Here is a 13,060-nt window from a genome sequence, read left to right as displayed (position 1 = left end):
AATTTACATAGGGCAGGCCTAGGGGGAAGGACCTCAAGTAGAACAAACAACACTCCTGGCTAGCCCAATTTACATAGGGCAGGCCCAGGGGGGGAGGAAAAGGCATATGAAAAGAGGAGCCAAAGGGCCAAGGTCTCTCTCTCTCTCCGCCCCATCCTCGAACCCACCGCTGGGGGCACTCCCCCACTTTCTTCTCTGCGTGTCTTTGGGTCGGCACGCCTCAAGGATGGATTTTCCTACTATTTTCTAAATAAAATGGAGCTGTAACACTGATTTGTCTAAGAGCTATAACATGGTCTGTTCGAGACCTGAGAGCTATAACACGGTCTGTCCAAGACCCAAGAGCTGTGATGCGTCGAGGGCTTTAATGTCCGTCACTCCAAATCTTTGCTGTGACGAGACAAGGACCAAGGAGCATACACTCGTCTGGTAGTTGGATGGCATCACTGACTCGATGGACATGAGTTTGAGCAAGCTCCGGGAGTTGGTGACGGACAGGGAAGCCTGGTGTGCTACAGACCACGGGATCACAAAGAATCGAACACAACTGAGCAAATGAACAACCACCTCTGTAAAGGCCATATCTCCAAATACAGTAACATTCTTTTTTTTTCTATGCTACATTTTTAACCACATTCTGGGGTGCTGGGGGATTAGGGCTTCAACAGATGAATTTGAGGAGACACAGATTAGGCCATAACAGCCTGTTATGGAGTGTAACAGTAGTGTCTAACACGGGGGTTCCAGGCACTGCTTGTTTAGATACTCTGTGTATTAACTCCTTCAATACACACATAACCCTAGCAGGTAGGTCCTATTGTGATGAGATGCTTATGGATGAGAAAACTGAAGCTCAGAGCAGTTTAGTGACAGCCTCAGGTCACAGAGCTGGGAAGGGGCAGAGACAGGATATGAACCAGACAATCCGACCCCCCAGGGTCCCACTCTCCTCCCTTCCAGCCTTCCCACCACCCCACAGCAGTGGCTCTCTGCATCCCCACAACCATCCTTCAGGATATCCCGGGCTGAGGATCGTTGCTCAGCTAGGATCACACCCTTAACTTTTCCCTCACCATCCAACATTTAGGTACTTTTTAGTTAACTTTTTTTATCCATTATTACAAGGCCGGAATGAACAAGTTCAGACACAGAGGTTATTTCTTCTTTGGGATTTTATAGATGTGGGACTCCCAGGTCAAAGGGAATATTTTATGATGATTGAGAACCTCAGAAAAGTGTTCCTGGGCCTGAAACCTGAGCTGGAGCTGAGCACCTGCACCGCCCACCTACTTTGGGGGAGGGGAGACGGAGATGCAGGAATGCCATCAGACCTGCCCCACCTCAGCCACCATTTAGTCCCTGCCACTTTTGCCTTAGAAAGTCCCAGGCCCCCCAAATTCTGGCATTTCTGACACTTCCCAAGCCCAAAGTAACAAAGTTGTTTGTTCTTTTTTTTTTTGACTGAGCTGTACTGCATATGAGATCTTAAGGATCGAACCCTTGCCCCCTACTTTGGGATCGCAGAGTCTTAACCATTTTTATAAAGATCTGCTGATGGTCATAGGTCTGGGATGGGACCTGGGATGTGCATTATTAAAGCTCTCGTAATTCAGATGCAGAGGATCCTGGTCTAGGCTTTGAGAAAACACAGTTCTGAGGATCAAAGCCCTCTTTAAGCCACTCCTAGCTCCTAGCTAGGCTCCTAGCTGCTCCTAGCCCAGCTCTTCCTTGAACTGCCTTCCACAGGGCTGAGGACAGAGAGGACAACCGAAGATGAATGAGCACAGGAATGGCTGGAGCATGCAACCTCCCAGGGGGTGTTCCACACCTTGCCTTGTGCCTGGTCTTGTCCTCACCCTTATCCCACCTCCTGGACCTCATTACACCTTCTGGCTCAGCTGGTAAAGAATCTGCCTGTAATGAGGGAGACCTGGGTTCGATCCCTGGGTTGGGAAGATCCCCTGGAGAAGGGTAATGCTACACACTCCAGTATTCTGACCTGGAGAATTCCATGGACTGTATAGTCCATGGGGTCACAAAGAGTCAGACATGACTGAGCAACTTTCACTTTCAGGGATAAAGAACACACCTGCCAATGCAGGATACATGAGACATGTTGGTTCAGTCCCTGGGTCAGGAAAATCTCCTGGAGAAGGGCATGGCAACCCACTCCAGTATTCTTGCTTGGAGAATTCCATGGACAGAAGATCCTAGTGGGCTGTAGTCCACAGGGTTGCATGAGTCAGACATGACTGAAGCGTCTTAGCATGCATGCATGTTCTCTCCTCACATAGGGGGCTTGGCTGAACCCCAACACCTCTGCCACTTCCCCTATGATTCTGGGCACCTCTCTGTGTCCCTGGGCCACCAAGTACTCCCCCTCTTGAGATGGATGTATTAGGTACTCTCATGTTATTTCCTGCATTAATCATTTCCATATCACAGGGAACCTAAAACCTATTGGTGTCATTTTGAGGTTAGGGGGACAAAGAGCTCCTTTATGTCAGCGTGGAGGAGAATTCAACGAAAACAAAGGGGTAGACATGCATGCTAAGTCACTTCAGTCGTGTCTGACTCTGCATGCCTGTGGATGCAGACCCCTGTGTAGCCAGCCAGGCTTCTCTGTCCATGGAATTCTTTAGGCAAAAATACTGGAGTGGGTTGCCATTTCCTCTTCCAGGGAATCTTCCCTACTCAGGGATCAAACCCACGTCTCTTATGTCTCCTGCATTGGCAGGCGGGTTCTTCAAAAGTGGTAAATAAGAAGTGATTTTATCAGAACAGGATGCTTGTGAGATTTACAAGTGGGCAGGTGAGAAATGCCACACCCAGAGAAGTTAGTGGGCTACAGTTATATAATCAAAGAAAAAGTGGGGAGGGGGCGAAAATCTTCTTTGTCTTTTTTGAGTAGACATCACATTTCCATCATCAGTTCCTCCTCCAGATTGAGCAGGGGAGTTTTTTTGGTCCCTGCGTGATCAAGCTAGGTCCATAAATTGTTGTTTTTTATGTATGTAGAGAGCATGTCCTAGGAATCATTAACTTACTGAACTCACTGGGCAGGGTGTGGGTCTCATACCACCAATGTTTTATTGTTCTGCGGCATGTCCAGTGCTTCTGTTGCATGCTTTTGTTGTTAAGCAAGCCTGCTTGATTTTGTGGTTAAGCAAACCTGCTTTCTTTTCTTAAGTAATCATTAACTTACAGGGGGTCTGTCATATTTTCTATTTACAGTTCCCTAGTGGGAATAACTATTTAATCACCTCCTTTGTCCTTTCATTCTGTCCCTATCAAACCTGTGATGCTGAAATAAAGGAAGGAAGCTATCAAGGTTGGGCCAGGAGAGGGAGATGGAAACCAGAGAGGGTGTGGGCCTTGCTTGGAGTCAACCAGCAAGAGAAGAGAGTCCTGAGCTGGCTCTGGGTTTTCACTGTCTTTTTTTTTTTTAAGTTTTATTTATTTATCTGACTGTGCTGGGTTCTTAGTTGCAGCATGTGGGATCTTAGTTCTCTAAGCAAGGATCCAACCCAAGCCCCTGCATTGGAAGTGCAGAGCCTTAACCACTGGGCCACCAGAGAAATTCCCCCACCCACCCACACTGGCTGTTTTGAGGCTGTTCTTGACTGAGGTCGATAGGGAGGTTGATGGGGAGAGAGTATTTCTATAAGAGGGGCGGGGAGCGGGAACTAGTGCCCCTGGGGGTGCCTTCTCCATGTCTAGTCCCCCCCTCCAAAAGGCCTTGCCTTCCATGCCCACATTTGCTTGAATTGCTGAGTACTATATGGCTGGGGGAAGGAGGGGGGCTTCACGGTGGCTGCAAGTGAGGGACTGGCTGCCTAGCGGGCCTGGTTGGTGTTCGTTCAGCCCTTAGCCCTGACCTCCCAGCTACAGCCAGGCCCACGTCAGGGCTGCAGCTCTCAAGCCCACAAGAGTGCGTGTCTCCTGAGCGAGGGGGAGGCACACAGGCTATGTGGGGCCAGCCCAGGCCCTCCCTGTCCTGGCGCTGGCCCCAGGGTCTCTGAGGAACCAGCAGAGACCAGCTCCCCAGGACAGTGGCCCCAGAGGATGAGGCCAGCAGGGGCTGGGGCGGCCTGGGAAGATGAGCCTGTCTGCACGTGAGGCTGGGGCCGTGCCCTCACTGTGTTCGGAAGGGCTTGGCCTCTGATGCCTCCTCTCTGGAGGCTGCATTTCCCAGAACCTCGCTGGCCCTGAGTCATTGACCTCGGGGCAGGAAGGCCCTCAGAGAGACCAGCTCTCACTCCCTGGTTAATGGAGGAAACCAGGCCCAGTGAGGGGGAGGGGGAGGGGAGGAAGACGGGGTGGGAGCCGAAGGGCAGCTGGGGAGGGGCCAGGTCAGGAGGTGGCTCTTCAGAGACCCTTTGCCAGCTGGCCAGCCACCAGACGGATGCCACATGTCCAGGCGTCCATCTCCCCCCAGCAACTGAGAGCGCAGAGGGCAGGGCTGGCCGCCTTGTCTGGTCCCCAGAGTGGCCATGAGTCTGTCAAGGCACATACAAGTGTGGACATGCCCCCAACATTGTGCCGTGAGTCTGATTTGGGGTAAGAAAGAGTAAGAGGCCTTCCCAGGTGGCTCAGTGGTAAAGACACCACCTGCCAATGCAGGAGGCACAGGTTCGATCCCTGATCCAGGTGGATCCCACGCGCCACAGAGCTACTAAGCTCATGCGCCACAACTATTGAGACTGTCCTTTACAACCTGGGAGTGGCAACTACTGAAGCCTGTGGTCCCTAAAGCCTGTGCTCCACAACGAGAAAAGCCACCACGATGAGAAGCCCACACACTGCAACTAGAGAGTAGACCCCTCTCACAACTGGAGAAAAGCCCGTGCATCAGTGAAGACCCAGCACAGCCAAAAATAAATAAAATCATTTAAAAGAAAGAAAGAGCAAGAGGGATAATGATTTTCTTTTTTGTTTTTACCTGCCCAGACCCTCTGGACAGGAGGGCATTGTCTCCTCTCCAGGAAACTCACTAAAAAACTTGGGGACAATGACATGGGCCCAGGGGAGGGCAGAGGTGGGGGTCCTCAGAGACTAGGGTTTGGAACTTGATCTGGGGTGACCAACCATTCTAGTTTGCCTGAGACTTAAGGGTGTCCCTGGGACACAGGATTTTGAGTGCTAAAGGGGGAGAAGTCTTTTTTTTTTTTTTTTTTTTTGCTTGGGGGAGAAGTCTTAACTCTGCCACTCACAGTGTCACTTCACCTCTGCATGCCTCAGAGGTTCACCTGGACCATGGGATCAATAGCTATCCTGCACCCCTCCTGAGGTGCCCTGAATCTTAGGGTAGGAGTTGTGGAGGGAAAGTTAGAAGATACTATCTCCCAGCAACTACACGCATGCAAAGTCACTTCAGGTGTGTCCAGCTCTTTGCAACCCTGTGGACTCTAGCCTGTCAGGTTCCTCTGTCCACAGGATTCTCCAGGCAAGAATACTGGAGTGGGTTGCATGCCCTCCTTCAGGGGACCTTCCTGACCCAGGGATTGAACCTGCATCTCTATGTCTCTTGCATTGCAGGCTTGACCACTAGCACCACCTGGGAAGCTGTCTCCCAGCCTATGTGAAATCTATTTTCTCATTGTGAGTGGTGGCCATTCTGGTAAGAAACCACCTCCTCCCCTCCCACCACTGCCTGAATTTCAGTGCCTGAATTTCACTCACCACCAAGTACAAAAAATCAGCAGCTACTCTGTGCCAGGCACAGGGTACCCATGGGCAGAGAAGGAAAAGCCCAGCCCTCAGGGAACTCAGAGTGCGTGTATGGGTATTTAGAACACAGTCAAGTGAATCTGGTTAAACACCGTCTTGAGCATGGTATGGACATTAACTCACACACGGTAACATAGTTAGATGGGTATTATTTTGTCTGCATTTTGCAGATGAAGAAATTGCAGCTCAGAAAGATTGAGTTATCAGCAGAGAAGTCACAAGAAGGACACTAAGAGGCACCTTTTTGCAGCATGAGCATATGTCTGACTGTGTGCCCGGGAAAGGCTTTCTAGGAAGGAAGTGTGGGACACCATTGATGCCTCTAGGGAACAGCCCTGTGTGCTAAGCTTGAGAAGGTTGACACTGTAGGGATGAAATATTTTTCATTTCTTTCTTTCTAGCTTCTTTGGCTGGTATATTAATAAAAGATAGCTTAACAGGAGGAAAACAAACAAAAGTTTAATAATATATATACCTTCTGTGTACATGGGAGATTCCCACAAAACTGATTAACTCTCAGAAACGGTCAAAAGCATCACCTTAAATATCATCTTCAGCTCAGGCAAAAGGAGATATTGGGGGAGAGGCTGGCAGGACAGACTGACAGTTGTCTGCAATGCCAGAGGCACAGGCCTGGAAGCAAATGTCCTGGTTCTACCACCAGTAGCTGCTGGTCACAGCTCTCTACATGCTGGAGCCCTGGGAGCACACTGTTCAATTCTATGCTGGTTCTCATCGGTGGGGACGGCACTGCACACAGGATATGTCTTCACACCTCAGCAAATCACGGCGATGCTGCACTGCTTAAAAACTGTTCCGTGACCAGGATGTGACCGAAACCAAGAGATTCCTTAGGGAAGAGTCACCATCTGACGTTGGAATGAGACTTCATCAGATGTCATAAGAAACTCTACTAGACGTCAACATAACTAATCCTATGAATATAAAGACTAAATTCATGAGTAGAACAAGAAAACAATTCTTACTCACGTGTTGTGTCTTTGGTTTTTAAAGGAAGCTCTTGTAGCTTTTGTCTATTTTAATATTGTAGTCATTAGTACTTTGATATCAGTATTTTCTTAACCTTTGTGACTGTTTCAGTATTACTCAGTGAAAGCTTTTCTTAATGTAACTTTGAGTACATTTTAATTGCCTTCCATTTCTAATACCAAAGTCATTAGTTGGGCTTCACCATTCTTTCTATGATGTGGCATATACATCTGCCTGGAGATATTTCTACTCTTGACCAAACTTTTGTAAGAAAAAATCCAAGATTTGGGGTAGGGGGCTGAAGAGGGAGAATATTTAATTGAGAACTATTTACAAAACATTTTTCTGTAAGTTTGAACTCAGGAGTACAGTTTTAGCTATCTGCACTCTACTTGTATCACCATTTGCTTTAAAACTATTAAAGTATTTCTTAACAATGAAAAAATAAAGATCTTGCTAAAGTTAAAATAAGGAACATTTCACCTTTTAAATATTTAATTCTTTGTGGACTCACTTCCAAGAAACTTTGGTGACGGTTCTTACAACAAACGGTGGTTAAGTAGCATTATTAGAAAATGCTTGAAAACAAAAAAGAAAATGCTTGCATACTGTAGTTTTTAATAGAAGGTAAATCAGTTTCATCTCAGGGCCATCAGTAATGATGTAGTTCCTTAAATTTAGTTTCATGATTGTAATGGGTGCTACAAATGACCTGGTCTTAATAACACAGATCATCACAATGGTGTGATCACTCACCTAGAGCCCGACATCCTGGAACATGAAGTCAAGTGGGCCATAGGAAGCATTACTATGAACAAAACTGGTGGAGGTGATGAAATTCCAGATGTGCTATTTCAAATCCTAAAACATGATGCTGTGAAAGTGCTACACTCAATATGTCAGCAAATTGGAAAACTCAGTAGTGGCCACAGGACTGGAAATGGTCAGTTTTCATTCTAATTCCAAAGAAAGGCAATGCCAAAGAATGTTCAAACTACCATACAATTGTGCTCATTTCACATGCTAGCAAAGTCATGTTCAAAATTCTTCCAGTTAGGCTTCAGGAGTATTTGAAGAACTTCCAGATGTACAAGCTGGATTTAGAAAAGGCAGAGGAACCAGAGATCAAATTGCCCACATTCTTTGGATTGTAGCAAAAGCAGGGAAATTCCTGAAAAAACAGTTAATCTTGTTTCATTGACCATGTTAAAGCCTTTGACTGTGTGGACCACAACAAACTGTGGAACATTCTTAAAGAAATGGGAATACCATACCATCTCATCTTTCTCCTGAGAAACATGTACACAGGTCAAGAAGCAACAATTAGAGTTGGACATGGAACAGTGGACTAGTTCAAAATTGGGGAAAGAGTACATAAAGGCTGTATATTGTCACCCTGCTTATTTAACTTATATGCAGAGTACATTATGAGAATGCCAGGCTGGATAAATCACAAGCTGGAATCAATATCGCCAGGAGAAATATGAACAACCTCAGATATGCAGATGATACCACTCTAGTGGCAGAAAGTGAAGAGGAACTAAAAGTTTCTTGATGAGGGTGAAAGAGGAGAGTTTAAAAGCTGGTTTAAAAGTCAACATTAAAAAAATCAAGATCATGGCATCCAGTCCCATCACTTCATGGCAAACAGAAGAGGAAAAAGTGGAAGCAGTGACAGATTTTATTTTCTTGGGCTCCAAAATCACTGCAGACAGTGACTGCAACCATGAAATGAAAGGATCCTTGCTCCTTGGAAGGAAAGCTATGACAAAGACCTAGACAGCATATTAAAAAAAAAAAAAAAAAAACAGAGACATCACTTTGCTGACAAAGGTGCCTATAGTTAAGCTATGGTTTTTCCGGTAATCATGTATGGATGTGAGAGTTGAACCATAGAGAAAGCTGAGCACCAAGAATTGATGCTTTTGGATTGTGGTGCTAGAGAAGACGCTCGAGAGTTCCTTGGACTACAAGGAGATCAAACCAGTCAATCCTAAAGGAAATCAACCCTGGATACTCATTGGAAGGACAGATGCTTAAGCTAAAGCTCCAGTGCTTTGGCCACCTGACAGGAAGAACAGACTCATTGGGAAAGACTCTGATGCCGGCAAAGATTGAAGATAAAAGAAGGGGAAAAAAAAAGAAGGGGGCAGCAAAGGATGAGATGATTAGATAGCATCACTGCCTCAAACGACAAGAACCTGAGCAAACTCAGGGAGATAGTGAAGGACAGGGAAGCCTGGTGTGCTTCAGTTCATGGGATTTCAAAGGGTTAGACACGACTGAGTGACTGAACAACAACTTCCTTAAGTTTAGTTCTGTGATGGTAATGGGTGCTGCAAATGCGATTGTATATTGCAATATGATGAGGTGAATTGTTACAGACCATAACAAAAAGAAATGTAGAAACCCTTTTCATGAAGATGGCCCCGAAGGGGAAGAAGGAAGCCCCTGCCCCTTCTAAAGCTGAAGCCAAAGCAAAGGCTTTGAAGGTCAAGAAAGCAGTGTTGAAAGGTGTCCACAGCCACAAGAAAAAGAAGATCCGGAAGTCACCCACCTTCCGGCGGCCCAAAACGCTGTGGCTCAGGAGGCAGCCCAAATATCCTCAGAAGAGTGCCCCTAGGAGAAACAAACTTGACCACTATGCTATCATCAAATTCCCCCTCACCACCGAGTCAGCCATGAAGAAAATAGAAGACAACAACACACTGGTATTCATTGTGGATGTCAAGGCCAACAAGCACCAAATTAAAACAGGCTGTGAAGAAGCTCTATGACATTGACGTGGCTAAGGTCAATACTCTGATCAGGCCTGATGGAGAGAAGAAGGTGTATGTTCGACTGGCTCCTGACTATGATGCTTTGGATGTTGCCAACAAAATTGGGATCATCTAATCTGAGTCCAACTGGCTAATTCCAAATATAAAAGTTTACACTATGTAAAAAAAAAAAAAAAAAGAAATGTAAACTTGGTTAAAATGCTCTCACCCTTTGTATTGTTTATTTTTTCAGATTTTTATTCCTTACATGTAAAATAGCTACCTATTTCTTTGGTGTAAACGCATTAAATTAAATAAAAAGGATGTTGGGACTGGAGAGTCAGTTATGAAAGCTTATCAGGAAAAGCACAGCAAAAGTGGGTGAAGCTGTTATGCATATTCAAGTCCTTACCTTCTCCTTGGATAAGTGTTTCTCCCTGGATAGAAATTTAGAGCCATCCTACTCTCCCTGGTGACCTCCCAGGTGCAGGAGATGCAGGTTTGATCCCTAGGTCGGGAAGATCCTCTGGAGTAGGAAGTGGCAACCTCCTCCAGTATTCTTACCTAGAAAATTGCATCGTCAGAGGAGCCTGGTGGGCTATAGCACATGCGGTGGCAAAGAGTGGGACACGGTTGAAAGACTGACCACAGGTTCTCCCTGGTAGGAAGGGGGAGACACCCTTACAGGAGATTCCCCTTATACATGTAAATGTTTCAAAAAATAAAATAAATGTAAATGTTTCTTACAAAAAGCTAACTTATACTCAGTTTTTAGAGCTTCTCTCATGTCTGCTGTTCTTATTCTTTTTTTTAATAATCAGCTTAAAATAATCAGTGAACCAAAGAGGTGTATTTTGGGGTGGTATATTTTGCTGCCCCTCAAGGCAGCCTGAGGGCACCTGGGCGGTAAGGAGTGGAGGTCACAGAAGACGCCATTGAACAGATTAGCCTAGAAAAAGGATCTGGACTGTGAGGAGAGTCTGGAGGGAGAAAAGAGGCCAGGCGACCAGTGGACTGACTCCTGCCGGACACTTCCTCTCAGGTTTGGAGTCTCCTGCCATCAAGAAGTGCCCAGTCAACCAAACACTTCTGACAGGTTCAATGGCTACTGTTTAGCCAGGCCCTGGGCTGAGGTTACAGAGACTTCCTAAGTTAGAAAAGGCAGCCCTGGCCAGCAAGGTGCACCAGCTGACAGTAAAGCCAGGTGAGTGAGCGCTCCAAGATGCGGTCACTAAAGGTATCCCCGTGGCCCCCCCAGGTACCCTAGTAAGGGCCTGCGACCGCGGGGACTTGAAGAAGCCCGCCCACAGTCACAAAGGGAGTCGGTCAAGTTTAGCCCGTATGAGACGGGGCCGACGCGGGTCTCAGCCTGGAGACGGACGCGGGGGGTGTCCCCAAAGAGACTCCGATTACCTGAGGCATCACTGCAGGAGCCTGCCTGCCCTTGCAGAAAGTCTGCCCGCAGACCTTCCGGGCGGCTTAGGGGCGGGGCCGCAGGGTAGGACGCCCGCCCCGCCCGCGCCGGCCCCGCCCCGCCCGCGCCGAGCCTGCCCTTATAAGGTGAGCGCTGCCAGCGCGTCCCATCCCAACGGCTGTCGTCACCTGCGTTCGTCGGCCGGCCTCCTGAGGCAGCCCGCCCGCCGGGGGCAACTTTCCAAGGCCGCGCCTCCCAGCGCCTTCCTGCCGGGAAGCGCGCGCCTCGCCTTGCCTAGCCTTGCCTCCCGGGGAGGCGACCCGCGGGCTTCCGCTCCCGTCGGGGCGCGCACGACCCCCCGACCACGCCCGGCCCGCTGCCGGGTCCGAGCACTTTCCCCGGCTCCATCCCGCTCATAGGAGCCTTAGACCCGCGAAGCAAGCTATCAGGAGTGGTTGAGCCGGCGAAGGGGGTAGTGCTGGACTCCCCGAAAGTTTGGAGTCTGGTGGGAGGAATATCAGCCTCCTTTGAAGGACGGCCCAGCCCACTCGGCGCCTGCTAAGTGCCTGGCATCAAACTCGACTTTTAAAAAGTCAATCGCCCCTGCCAACTTGCCTGGTATGGCTTAGTAAGAGCCAGCACTCTAGAACCACAGGACTTGGGTGCAAATGTAGCTTACTGGCTTCTCGTCCCCAAAGGTCGCAGGTAACCCGAACCAGTGTCTGTGACTCTTGAGTTCAGCCTTAACCCTTGGACTTGTTTGCCAGTGTTGGGGGCATGGGTGCAATTTTTAAAAACAACACTGTACTTCTTTTCCACGTTGCAGTAAATCCTGGTTAACGACAGGAAGAATGTCTTGCCGGATTTCCCCGACATCTTAGGACTCTCTTTTTAGCAAAGCAAAGACTGGATGGAACCCTTGGGCAAGAGATAGAAGCTAGGTAAATTCAAACACAGGACTCTGCGTGTGTGTGTGTGTGTGTGTGTGTGTGTGTGCGCGCGCGCGCGCACGTGCAAGAGAGCGAGAGAGCGAGAGAGAGAGAGAGAGAGAGAAATGATTTAAGAGTTTCCATTCAGAGTTTAAAATTTTTATTTATGGCACTTGGCTTCCCATATATACAAGGTCGTGACATATTCAGTTAATGTTTTTAGTTTGAAAACGTTCACACATTCCAGAGTATAGAGAATAATAGTACAGCGATCCTTCATACATTAATGTTCACTTTGAAAATACACACATGTGCTAAAACATGAGGTGACTTTTTAGAAGAGAAAAATAAGACATAAGTATAAAGAGTGCAGAGGCAAAACTGAGCTTGCTAACTGCCTGAGGCTTGGCGCAGACCTCCTGGGAATGCGCTGAGCCGGGCCAGTGAAGGAGGCCCTTTCCTGCTCACTTGCCAGGAGAGGAGGGGAGGTGGGAGCTGCTGTCTCCCATTGAGAGCCCTGATTGGCCTTGGCCTTGGCCTAGCACACCTGCAAATTCCTCCATGCCAGAGTACCCCACTTGACTGCGTCTAGATTCAAGTCTTCTTGCCTGGGTTACTTCTCCAATCGCTTTGTTGGCTGCCCACCTGTTGGCTGGGACACTGGGACCAGAGGAATTTTCTAAACCATGAATGTTCCTACCTGTCTTCCTTATAAACCATTCCATGGGTCCCCAGTGCCTGCCAAAAAAGACCCAGCTTCCCTGGTGGCTCAGGTAAAGAATCTGCCTGCTATGTAAGAGACAAGGGTTCAATCCCTGGGTCAGGAAGAGCCCCTGGAGAAGAGAATGGCAACCCATTCCAGTATTCTCTCCTGGAAAATTCCATGGACAGAGGAGCCTAGTGGGTTACAGTCCATGGCGTCGCAGAGTCCGACAAGACTGAACAACTTTCACTTTCACTTAGCAGGGCAGCCTGCCAGTGGTCTGGGGCTCACAGACTTTTCAGTTCTCTTTCCTACCACTTTCTCTTTACTCTTGACTCTCAGGCCTGAAACATTTGATCATTCAGTAAGTATTTAACTTGATAGGATGCAGCACCAGAAATGGTGCTCAGCAGTGGTGCTCAGCAGCACAGCAAGACACCGGCCATGCCCCCTCTCCTAGAATTGACTGTCTAATTTGTTTATTGCTGTTCAGTCGCTCAGTTGTGTCTAACTCTTTGCGACCTCATGAACTGTA

General features: G+C 47.9%; 1 long non-coding RNA gene and 1 pseudogene across 1 annotated transcript; one reads left to right on the top strand and one right to left on the bottom strand.

Annotated features, from left to right (window-relative positions):
* Positions 1 to 6,210: 6,210 nt before the first annotated feature.
* On the bottom strand, positions 6,211 to 10,970 carry LOC136159320 (uncharacterized). Its single transcript, XR_010661447.1, has 3 exons — positions 10,893 to 10,970; positions 9,892 to 10,043; positions 6,211 to 6,599 (listed from the first exon to the last, which is right to left on the bottom strand). It is a non-coding gene; the product is annotated as an uncharacterized lncRNA (long non-coding RNA).
* Positions 9,138 to 9,621, top strand: LOC136159312 (large ribosomal subunit protein uL23 pseudogene; annotated as a pseudogene).
* Positions 10,971 to 13,060: the final 2,090 nt, after the last annotated feature.

Source organism: Muntiacus reevesi, chromosome 1 (assembly GCF_963930625.1).
Source record: "Muntiacus reevesi chromosome 1, mMunRee1.1, whole genome shotgun sequence".
Taxonomy (NCBI): Eukaryota; Metazoa; Chordata; class Mammalia; order Artiodactyla; family Cervidae; genus Muntiacus; species Muntiacus reevesi.
This window is presented reverse-complemented; position numbering and strand designations above follow the sequence as displayed.